The sequence below is a fragment of the Anastrepha ludens genome, chromosome 4 (assembly GCF_028408465.1).
Source record: "Anastrepha ludens isolate Willacy chromosome 4, idAnaLude1.1, whole genome shotgun sequence".
In the NCBI taxonomy this organism is placed as follows: Eukaryota; Metazoa; Arthropoda; class Insecta; order Diptera; family Tephritidae; genus Anastrepha; species Anastrepha ludens.
In genome coordinates, this window is record NC_071500.1 from 129,012,552 (window position 1) to 129,024,922 (window position 12,371).

At 29.2% G+C, this 12,371-nt stretch overlaps 1 protein-coding gene across 6 annotated transcripts in view; it reads left to right on the forward strand.

The window, feature by feature from the left end:
- The window catches only part of LOC128861177 (transcriptional repressor p66-beta), a 68,427-nt gene that overhangs the window by 21,192 nt on the left and 34,864 nt on the right, over positions 1–12,371 (forward strand). For 2 of the 6 annotated variants that reach the window (XM_054099104.1, XM_054099106.1), the window contains one exon: positions 3,447–3,528. The exons of the other annotated variants lie outside the window; for them this stretch is intronic. The gene's annotated coding sequence lies outside the window, so the exon portion shown is untranslated. The remainder of the gene's footprint in view (positions 1–3,446; positions 3,529–12,371) is intronic. 6 annotated transcript variants of the gene reach the window in all.

The following is a 12,371-nucleotide window of genomic DNA, read 5'->3' on the forward strand; positions in this document are numbered from 1 at the left end:
ACCTCGTAGAGCAAGCAATTAGTATTTACCTATTTTTAAAAAAATTTATAAAAAAAATAAAAACCAATAAAATAATATTTAAAAACTTAAAAAAAAGAGACCCCAAAACCTGTACATAGCGGTATTAAAAGTTATAAATTGTTGGTGTTTTGGGAATTATGAATTTTGGCCACTTATAAGGGTCTCCTGGCCCACTGTGCATGCCCATGCATGATGGAGGGGACACATATTTACATATAGTGCCTGCTCACCTTTGACACAGAAACCTCATTGGAAATGCTAGCTTTTATACCTCGTCCTCCGTTTCTGCCGCTCATTGTCGGGGGTTGCTTATTTGTTAAGAAAACTTATTGGCAACTCTCCTGCTATAGGGTGGGCCATGTAAAATTTGCTTTTTGAATCGACTATAAAAAATATACTAATCAATATTTTTTCAAACTTTTTTTTTTATTTTGAAGATTGAACATTGTCATTTATGAATGAAAAATAATATCGGTCAAATGACTGCCACGACTGGCTTTACAGTTCCGAGGCGGCCAATTGATATCGAAATTCAAAAACGGTAGCCAAAAGTTCGAGTGTAACTTTGGCAGTGTGACAAGTTGCACCGGCCTGTTGAAACCAAATGTCGTCCATGCCATCCTCTTCAATTTTTGGAAACAAAAACTCGTTGAGCATGTCACGGTAACGCTCGCCATTTACTGTAACCGTGGAAGAAGAAGAAGACTCACCACTTTGGAAATAGGTTTTCAATATTTCCCAATTTTGTTCAAGAGTATAGCGTCACATTTTGTAAATGTCAAACCTTTAAGTAAATTATAAATACATTTGACATGTCATTTGTGTTACCATTCTCAACGTTATCGACTAGTAATAGAATACTCAAAAACGGACCAGCCTTACACGCATTTTGTATTTTCTGAAAAATGTAGAATTTGCCGATTTAACGCGATTGACGATTAAGATTTCACAATTGAAATAAATATGTAGATTAGAATAGAAAAGATTTTCAAGAACAATTAATTTAAGTTAACATTTAAACCGCACTGCAAAGAAAATCTTGCTATCGGTAAACATTTTGTTGTGAAAGTGACGATGTATGTGTAAATATCGAGTAATAATTGATGGCTTTAATGTACGAGGGAGACGATTTTATTGCCTACAAACATGTGTACAAAGTTTTATTCAATTGGCTTTTTCGGTTAGACTAAGTCCAAACAGGCACCTTATTGCGCCTTACTAATTGTTACCCAATTTACCATACAAAAATTCAAATTATTATTTGCCAATTCATACTTATTTGACAATTGATTTGTGTCAGATTTCTATGCAACCCTATGAAAAGTCCATTTAACGGCAAGAGCAAAGCGTATGTTCAATGAGAAAACGAAACATCATGAATACGACAAATTTCAAATTAAATGTAACAAAGTTTGTAACAAAACTCATTTATCAGCATCCACAATCTTTGAATTGTATTTTGTTCTAATGACGCAAGGACCAATAGCTGCTGCGATATTAAACTGTGAAGAAATAACAAATATACAGGGTTTGATTGAAAAGTAATGAGCCTTATTTTTTAAGCAGTTTTATTAAACCTTTTGACATATAAAACTAATATTCTTCAAAATAGGACGCTTGAGCGTCAATACACCGCTGGTAGCGGTCCATCCACTGCAGGAAACATTTTTTAAACTCATCCGCCGGAATCGCGTTCAATTCGGCTGTCACAGTTTTTTGGATCGCCTCGATGGGTCGAAACGCCTCCTCTTCCGCTTTCTTTTCAGGCGCGGGAACAAGAAGTCCGGAGGGGACAGGTCTGGGCTGTAGGGAGGGTGGGGAAGCACCGGAACCCCCATCGTGACCAATGCAGAGGTGCAGAGGAAGGCGGTGTGCGCCGGCGCATTGTCGTGATGAAGGGTCCAATTGTTGACGAGGTCGGGCGGAACCCGGGCGACGCGGTTTTTTAGCGGAAGGAGCACATCTTTGTAAAATGCCGCGTTTACAGTGCTTCAAACGAACTCCTTGTGGACGATGCCTCGAAAGTCGAAAAAGATGGTCAGCATGGTTTTGACCTTTGATTTCGACATGCGCGCCTTCTTGGGTCGTGGTGACTGGCTCGTGTGCCACTCCTGTCCTGGGCACTGGACAGAGATTGGTCCCCGTAAGCCTCCTTGAGTAGCCCAATGGTTTCGGTATTCGTTTTGTTTAGCTTTACGCAAAATTTGATCGAGTAACGTTGCTCCAACGATCGCTACATTTTCGCCACTGCAAAATCCTAACACGCTTTTAAAACAGTTTTCACGTGCGGAGCGATGTTGACTGCACCGCTGTTGCCAGCGAACTGGGACCGGTTTTTAGTCTAAGGGGAAGGCCCAACGATCATTTTCCCTCACCAGCCGATTCGGTTGATCGCTTGGCAGACGCTCCGCGCGGGAAGGGTCATTACTTTTCAGTCAAACCCTGTACAATACATATACATACATATATAAGGATCTTTTTCTTAGCAAAGCTACGCTGCAATCAGAACTGGGAAACTTCTATATAACCATTAGAATCTAATACAATTCATTCTAAAATTTATCAAAATACTTTCAGCTGCCAAATATTAATTGTGTAAGTTATTTTTATTGTTCGGCGGCCGCCGTAGCCGAATGGGTTGGTGCGTGACTACCATTCGGAATTCACAGAGAGAATGTCGGTTCGAATCTCGGTGAAACACCAAAATTAAGAAAAATATTTGTCTAATAGCGGCCGCCCCTTGGCAGGCAATGGCAAACCTCCGAGTGTATTTCTGCCATGAAAAAGCTCCTCATAAAAATATCTGCCGTTCGGAGTCGGCTTGAAACTGTAGGTCCCTCCATTTGTGGAACAACATCAAGACGCACACCACAAGTAGGAGGAGGACCTCGGCCAAACACAAAAAAAGGGTGTACGCGCCAATTATATATATACATATATATAAACACCAAACTCAATATAAATCTCAATTCACTCAGCTAATTGGCTTATTTAAACAAAGTCTTACAAGGTTGTGGAATTTAGTGTAGTTAGAGCATGAAAACTTACACTGATTCAGTCAAATAAAATGCTTATTAGTCTAACTCCGTCTTGGCCGTCTAGTATTTCTGCGCAGAATTTCTTTAGAATAAAGCTGAATAGAAAAGTGTATTTTATGTGTGGTGACACATAAATAATTTCTTTAACTTATACTGAAGCTTTTACAATTGTATTTATTTTATATCAACCACCGCAGTAGGCACTTGCTGTACCTCCCCAGTATACAGACAGTACATTATCGACATTCATCGATGATCCCTTCCCACCTTTATGAACTATCGCTCTTTATTCAAGTTTTCTCCCTAGCTTAAAGTTGACTTTTCGATTTTTTATATATCATTGATTGATTTTGAAAGTTAGGATGCTGTGTTTTCTTCTTCTTCTAGCTTCACAATCCGTGGTGGACCATAGCTTCATCAACAAGTTTTCTCCACTTTATTCTATCCATGGCTACATCTCTCCAGTTGTGTACGTTAGTAGTATGTATATTCCGGACTACAAGACAATATCAAAAATGTTAAAATTTTAACATTTTTATCATTTTAACTCAAAAATTTAACATTTTTACCATTTAACTCATTTTTTTAACTTACAGTTACTCAAAATTTTAACATTTTTTAACATTTAACTCATTTTTTTAGCTTATATTATCTCAAAAAATAAACGTTTAAATTTTGATGTGGGTCGATGAGTCCAACCCTAAATTATAGTTACTCGTAGTTAATATTTTTAAGATATTAAAGATATCTATTTTTGATGTACTAGTAATCAATATTTAGGTTGGTACAGTTAAAATTTTGAGTTGGGTCGATGTCTATTAAGTGAAAAAATGTTAAAATATTTATTACAAAATATTTAAAGTAATCTATTCAAAAAAAAAAAAAACAAAAAAGGATACATTTATTTTTTAAAGTACCTTTCAAAAAAAACGACGAACTCCTCAAAACAAGAGTCTTTGAGTCAGATTTGAACTTGCAACAAAATTATTGTTACAATTCCAACTGCTTAACCAACTCATCTAAACATCATATTCTGAAGTAATGTAATTACAGCTGAGTAGTATGCAAAGGAAGCAATGCTGATCTTATCAACATTGCTCACAATCTATAAATAGAATAAGCATAAGCACAAACCAAAAAAACAAAATGAAATACTGTTGAATACGAGTCACAAACTGCAAGATAAGCATAATATTTGATAAGCTTTTATACATCAACACATGGTTACAAGTGCAGTATGTATTTAGCGTTAGAAGAGGGTGGACGCAAAATAATTGAAACTTCAAATTTGAACTCTTTGAAGATCAAATTTATAAAATTTACCCAATATTGGTTCATAATTTAAATCTCTTATTAAATATGTTATTGGATTAGATGGATAAATTTTACTAATATAAAATATTTCTCGAGTCCAATTATTTTTATATTTGTTTTCAAATTGTTTTTTATGTGACTGAATTCTTACTTTTTCTCCAATTTTAAAAACTGGTTTTTCTAAATTGTTTCTATTAATTTTAAAACAATTATCAAAAATTAATTGTTCATTTTTTTCATTTACTTCACATGGTTTCATACCAATAGTTCTATGTACATCTTTGTAATTATATTCATATAATATTTTATCAATTACATCAATCCAATTAGTATTTTTCTGAATTTCAAATCGTATTTTTAGTTTTTCATTAATGGTTCTATTAAATCTTTCTACAATTGATGATTTCTTTTCACTAAATGTTTGATACATGTTAATATTGTATTTATCTAAAACTTCTTGGAAATGTTTATTTAAAAATTCTTTACCAGAATCTGTATGAAGTAATTTTGGTGCACAACCTGCTTTTTTAATAATATTTAAAAATGCTTCAGAAGTTGTTTTTCCATCTTTCTTTTTTAATGGTTCTATATAAGCAAATTTAGAAAATGTATCAATTACATTAAGCATATATTTGTATCCTCTATTAATTCTAACATTAACTGTTGTCATAATTAGTAAATCTGCTGCCCATAGTTCATTTATGCCTTTAGTAATAATTTTTCTTCTTTCAAAATTTTTTCTTACTGGTTTATGCAACTCTTTTGCTATTTTAAAATCATTATTTTTAGTATCAATAAATTCATCTTTATCCATTTCAAAAATATTTAAAATTTATTTTAATTAAATAACAATGATATCAGATAAAGTTTTAAAAGAATATATTAAAACACAAAAAGACTTAAAAAATAAACTTCAACAATTTAATTTAAACAAAGTAATAAAACAAGAAAAAATTAATGAAGATCTTCAAGCAATTATTCAACCATTAAATCAATCAGTTATTAATGTTCACAATTTAAATGATAGCTTTAAAAATTTAATAGTAGATTTAAATCAATCAAATCAATCATATAAAAAAACAATAGATGGACATTCACAAAGTGAACATGTTTCAACGGAGTCGAAACCGTTTGACAATGTCAAGCAAGTTTCCAAAAGAAACGACACTGAAAGTGAATATACTTCCAAAGGAAACGAATCACAACATGAATATAAACCACCTAACAATAATGTGAATTTACAAACTAATGAATTTAACGAAAAGCAACTATCACCAATTAGAAAAACAAACAAACAAAAATTAGTTGAAAGTACACCAACAACTAGCACAGGTTCACGAAGCGAACAGTTGACTCCATCAACATCAAAAGACGCTCTTTTGCGTAGTGCAAATGAAACGTTATCTACACCAGTACAATTTATTTCAGACAAAATTGGAAATATGGCAATGAAATATTTAAATTTAAATAATTCTGATATGAAATTATGTGACAATATTTTTGGTCTAAGATCTGAAGATGGAAAAGATTTATGGATTGGTAATACTGAAGTAAAAATTAGTAATAATGATATTATTTTAAGTAATAAAACTTATAATGGAACAAAAGGGTTATGGGAATTAATAACTTTAAAAGAACCATCAACAGCTGTAACAAATAATGATTTACAAAATTATGAAGAAATTATATTATCAACATATGCTTACATGCAAAATAATGACAAAAGTTCTAAACGTATTAAATCTAGCGTTGGAAATAAATATATGAATTTTATTAGACCAATATTGATTAAAAATAAAATTATAAAAGAAAAAGTAGGATCTGGTTTAAATTCAAAAAATAATCTTTCAAAATCATTACAAAATTTTAAAATTAAAACTAGTTTACCTACTGAATATGTTCGTTTTGCGAATCGTTCACAATGTGAACGTGTTTATTGGAATGATATTAATGAATTAAAAGATAGATTAAATTTGTTGTTAGGAGAGTATAATGCAGGAAATGATAGTCCAGAAATACATAATGAAATTATGAATATTATTGAGGAACTAAGAGAAGAAAATATGTTGACTCTCTCCGAAGGAAACGTATTAACTGTTTAATTAAATTACATATAAATTTAAATAAATTAAAAATTTTTTTTCTAATAAATGGGAATTGATAAGTTTGGACAAAAATCTTTTTCAGAAATAAATTCATCTAATGAATATTCTCTTAATAGAATAATATCATTAGAAAATGAAGTTGAAGAAATTCGTTCAAATAGTGATCAAATGAAAGATATTATTAGTAAATTAATGGAATTAAATCAACTACTTCAAAAAGAAGTTGAAAAACAAGAAAAAGATAATGTGGTAGCTTTTGGTGTTGTATATAAAGAAATAGAACAATTAGAAAATAATTTAAATCAAGATATTATTAACATAACTAAACAAGTAGATTTTATAGAAACAAATATTGAAAATTTTAAAAACAGTTTAGAAAAACAATTGGATAGTTATTCGGAAAAACAAATTTTAATTGATAATTATCTTAAAGATTTAGTTTTACAAAATAAAGACAATATTAATCAAAATAATATTACTAAACAAAATGATGAAACTAATAATAAGATTGATAAAAGTATTCAAGTAGATGAATATATAAAACAATTAAATATTGAAGAAAGTGAAACAGATATTGAAGAAAGTAAACTACAAATTGAAACAAATATAATTCAAAAATAATTTAAAAAATTCATACATATATAAATGATAAACAAAAATAATAAATCAAAATAAAAATTCAAATATTCAACATCGTTGAAATATGTTCACATCATATTTCATTTGAAATTAAAAAAAAAACTTAATCTAATAGGACTATGAATAAGTTCGTGCGGTTTTTTTTGAAACTTTATTGACGTAAAATGGTTACAAATTTAATATTCAAAATATTGTCCATCGCTTACTATTACTTTTTCCCATCTTTCTGGCAATTCACGGATTCCCTTTGTGAAAAATTCGGTCGGTTTTGCCGCAATCCACGAATCGATCCATTTTTTGACTTCATCGTAATTACGGAAGTGCTGGTCAGCCAGGCCATGTTGCATCGATCGGAAGAGATAGTAATCGGATGGCGCAAGGTCTGGACTATACGGCGGGTGGGGTAGGGCATCCCATTTGAGCGTTTCTAAGTATGTTTTGACCACTTGTGCAACATGTGGCCGAGCATTGTCATGTTGCAAAATAACTTTGTCGTGTCTATCGGCGTATTGCGGCCGTTTTTCTCGCAGTGCTCGGCTCAAACGCATCAATTGTCGTCGGTAGACATCCCCCGTAATCGTTTCATTCGGTTTCAGTAGCTCATAATACACAACACCCAGCTGGTCCCACCAGATACACAGCATAACCTTCAGGCCATGAATATTCTGCGCCGACGTCGATGTTGAAGCATGGCCAGGGTATCCATACGTTGCCCGACGTTTTGGATTGTCGTAATGGACCCACTTTTCATCGCCAGTCACAATTCGATGCAAAAAACCCTTTCTTTTGTGCCGTTGAAGCAGTTGTTCGCATGCCATAAAACGGCGTTCAACGTCTCTTGGCTTCAATTCATACGGCACCCAATGGCCTACCTTTCGGATCATTCCCATGGCTTTTAAACGTTTGGAAATGGTTGATTGATCAACTCCCAAAGTTTTTGCAACCTCTTCTTGCGTTTGAGCCGGATCTTGATCGAGCAATTCCTCCAATTCGGTATCCATGAACTTTGGCGGCGCACCCTCGCGTTCTTCGTCTTCCAAGCCAAAATCACCACTTTTAAAGCGTGCAAACCACTTCTGGCACGTTCGCTCAGATAGAGCATGCTCACCATAAACTTCCACCAAGATACGATGACTTTCGGCTGCTTTTTTCTTCATATTAAAATAATGAAGAAGAATTCCCCGCAAAAACACATTATTTGGCACGAAATTCGACATTTTCAAGTGTGGTAAAAATATTGTTGTTTACGCTTCAAATAAAAAACTTATACTGACGTTTGTGCCTTACGACAGTAGCTCTCCAATGAATGTTTGGAAATGTGGATCGATGGAATAATAATCAAGTTACGCCATCTGTTGTAAAACCGCACGAACTTATTCATAGTCCTATTAATATAATTAATAATTTAATGTATAGTAAATAGGAGGGGTTCGTTTTAGTTACCTACATTTCCTATTTCATAATGTCCCCAGGGTAATTTGTAAGTCTTATTTAACTTATCGTTATCATTATTATTCAACTTTTTATTGAAATAAAACTTATCATCATAGGGTGACAATCCTATTTTATTCTCTTCTGTAGTATATAGTTTATTATCATATGATCTAATATTATGAACAGTTTCATTTTTATTTTTTAAATTAATTAAACAATTCTTATAATCTTCAATTGTTAACTTTTTAATATTATTTTTCTTTATTCCTTTACAAACTTTTTTATCACAAACATCGGTCTTAAATGCATACATTTTACTTCTAAGTCCACAAAATTCTCTAATTGGTATTCCATTATATTCATCTTTAAATTTTCCTGGTACTTTTTTATTAATATTAGATTTTAAATCTTCAATTGGAAAATTATCTATATAATCACTGGTATCATAATTATCTAGATCATCTTTCATTTCAGAATAAATATCAAAATCATCACCAATATATTTACCTTCAAAATAAAGAATAAATGAATCAGTATCTGTTCCTAATAATTTCATTCTATTACCATATTTAGTTTTAAGTTGTACATACATTTTAAACATTAATAATTTTGATAAATCTAAAATATTTTGACCTCCAAAGATAGGTTTATTTAATTTAATATTTGTATTTTTACCAAACACTACACACATATTATGATCTATTATTTTTCTTGATTGATATGTATTTCTACTTATTAGTTTTCTCATAATTTTTTCAGTTTTAACTATTCTAACATTAAGTCTATTTCTAACATTTTCCATTTGTTTACCATATACACTATTATTCATAAGTTTGAAAAAATCTTTTTCAAAATCGTTTTTAGCTTCTTTTCTAAGTGTTGTATTTTTTTCAATATAATTTTTTAACCATGCTTCTTGTCTACATTTAATACCTCTATGAATTTTAGTTAAAATTACACCATTATTTAAATATTCTTTTAATAATCTTATATCAATTATATAATTTTTCTTTGGTAACAACGTACACATTAATTTTTTAATTTTATCATTTGGTTTACTACCAATCCCTTTATTAATTAAGTCTGTTTGATTTGGTGATAAATCTTCAAATTGTGGAACATAATGATGAGGTGCTGGAGCATAATCATTATAAAAGTTGTGTAATTCCGGAGGAATACTTAATTATATCAACTTCTAATGTATATCCAATATTATTATCATCAAAATTATTATTTAAAATATTATTAACATTACAAAAGTATTTAATTTCATCTTCATTTAACCATTCATGATTACCAACACTTAATTTTTGTGACATGGCCCATCCATATAAATTATTTGCATCTAAATATAAAATATAACTTGTAAATTTTTTAGAATCGTATATACCTTTAAGAGAAGCTTCCTCTTTACTTAATTTATAAACTTGTTCTACAATATCATCGTGTTCACTCTGTGAACCGTTGACAGAGTCAACGTAATAATAACAATTATTAGCTTTAGCATAGTTATGTGCAATTTGTGATATTCCACCTCTAGTTCCACTTTCATAAAATTCATACATATCTTGATCTGTTAATAATTCTAATTTTTGTTTGGTTAATTTTAAAGCAGATGAATTACTTAAATGTGGTGAACTTATATAATGTATAGGATCTAAATTGTAATTTTTAAAACATTCTTTTCTAAAATTATCAAATACATCACTTAAAAGTATAACATCTAATTTCAAATACCAGTTATGATAGTCTCTAAATGTTTTACAATTAAAATGTTTCCAAAATTTATTTGCAAATTTATAATCGTTAATATTAATATTTCCATTTAATGATGAATTAAAATTTTCAAGATTTGGAAATTCTGTTATACTTAATTTTTTATAATCATCAATAAATTCATATGGATATACACCTTTTCTAAGTAAATAACATTTATTTTTTAATGATAGATTTTTAAAAATATTATTAAAGTTTTCTAAATGATCAAAATTAATAGGTTTTATATTTTTAGTATTACAAACTGAACAAGTACTACAAGCATATATTTTATTCTCAGTATTTTTACTAACTTTATAAGATACATAATCCATTTTTCTTATTTTCTTACATGTTACACAATATAATATATATCATTAACATCTAATAAATTTTTAACAGCTTTATCTAATGAAGTATTTATAAATTCCATTGAATCTATAAATCTTAATTCTATTTTTTCGACAACTGTATATAATTCTAAATCTGTTGAATTACAATTACGACAAGTGTTTCTTGTCTTTAAATTATATTGATATTTACATTTTTCATTTTTACATTTTAAATATTTAGTTTCACCTACAATAACTGGTTTTTTAATTTGTTTAAATTTTTCAGTACTCGTTGCTAGAACACTAGTTTCAGTTTCAGGATGAAATTCATCTAAATATTTTAGAAATAATTTCGAATCATAACCTTTTAAATTATGAATAATAATTGGTAAAAATGTTGGCATCTTTAACTTTAGATTACATTTATTACATAAAGCCATTCTATATTTACCAGTTGTATGGTCATGATCCCAACATTTTTTATTTTCTTCAGAAAATGGAATATCACAAATTTCACAATTGTTAGTATTATCAAACTTTAATATCGATTCTTTATCCTGAATTATATTATTCAATTTTCTTACTTCATAATAATCTTTAGCATATTTTATTAAATTATTAAGAATGATTTCAATAGCACTTTTCTATTAGAAGTATTCTTTGAAATATATTGTTTGTTATAAGTGTTATAAATACCATAACTATTTGGAATGTGTTCATGAAGTAATATTGTATTTTTACATTTGCCAGATTTTTTTTTATTAATTTTTTCCAAAGTACATTCAAAATCAGCATATAAAGTATATGGATGAAATAATTCTGCACCATTAGATTTATATTTTAAAATATTTTCACCCTCTTTAGGTAACTTTATATTTTGTATTATATTATTATCATCTTTTAATAAATAACATGTTTTTATATGTTCTTCTAATTTATCAGATTTTTCAAAATGTTTAAAACATTTATTACAAATATGTAGATGTTCATGCTGATGATGAATTTTACCACTTAAAAATCCAGATAAATTTTTAAATAGTACAAAGTGAGATTTGTATGTTTCTTCTGTAATATTTTCTTCTATATATATAATATTAACATGTTTTTTTGGCAAACCATTAACGAAATTACGAAAAGAGTTACTTTTATACATTAATTGAATTTGGTAATATTCATCATCATTTTTTTCTGAATCATAATGATAAAAATTCATGGTAATATTAAAATAATCTTCTAATTTTTTAACATTTTCTTCATTAATTATAAATGGAAATTCTAAATTTAGATTTTTAAATTTATCATCATTTTCTAAATCTTCAAGATATTTTTTATATTTTGTTGGTCTTTCTGGATGAATTTTTAACACATCTTGATAAATAGAATATAAGATACAATATAAAATACATTTATTATCAGTATTTTTAATATTAACACAATTTCTATTAGTAAATGGAATATATGATCCAGCAAGAATTTGAGACTTATCTCTACTAATATGTGTTTTTACTATTCTAACAAAGCTAGCTGTAGATCCTTTTGTACATTTTTCTGAGAATTTATTATTTATTTCCTCTATCATTAAATAAAATTCTTTTGTATAGTTTAATTTATTAACATAATGTATTTCTGATCTATACCAATATTCATAACTTTCTTTAATTTTATTAGTTTTTTTATCAATAATCACAATATTTACCGCTGTTGCTAAAGACACTTTAAAATTACTATATTTT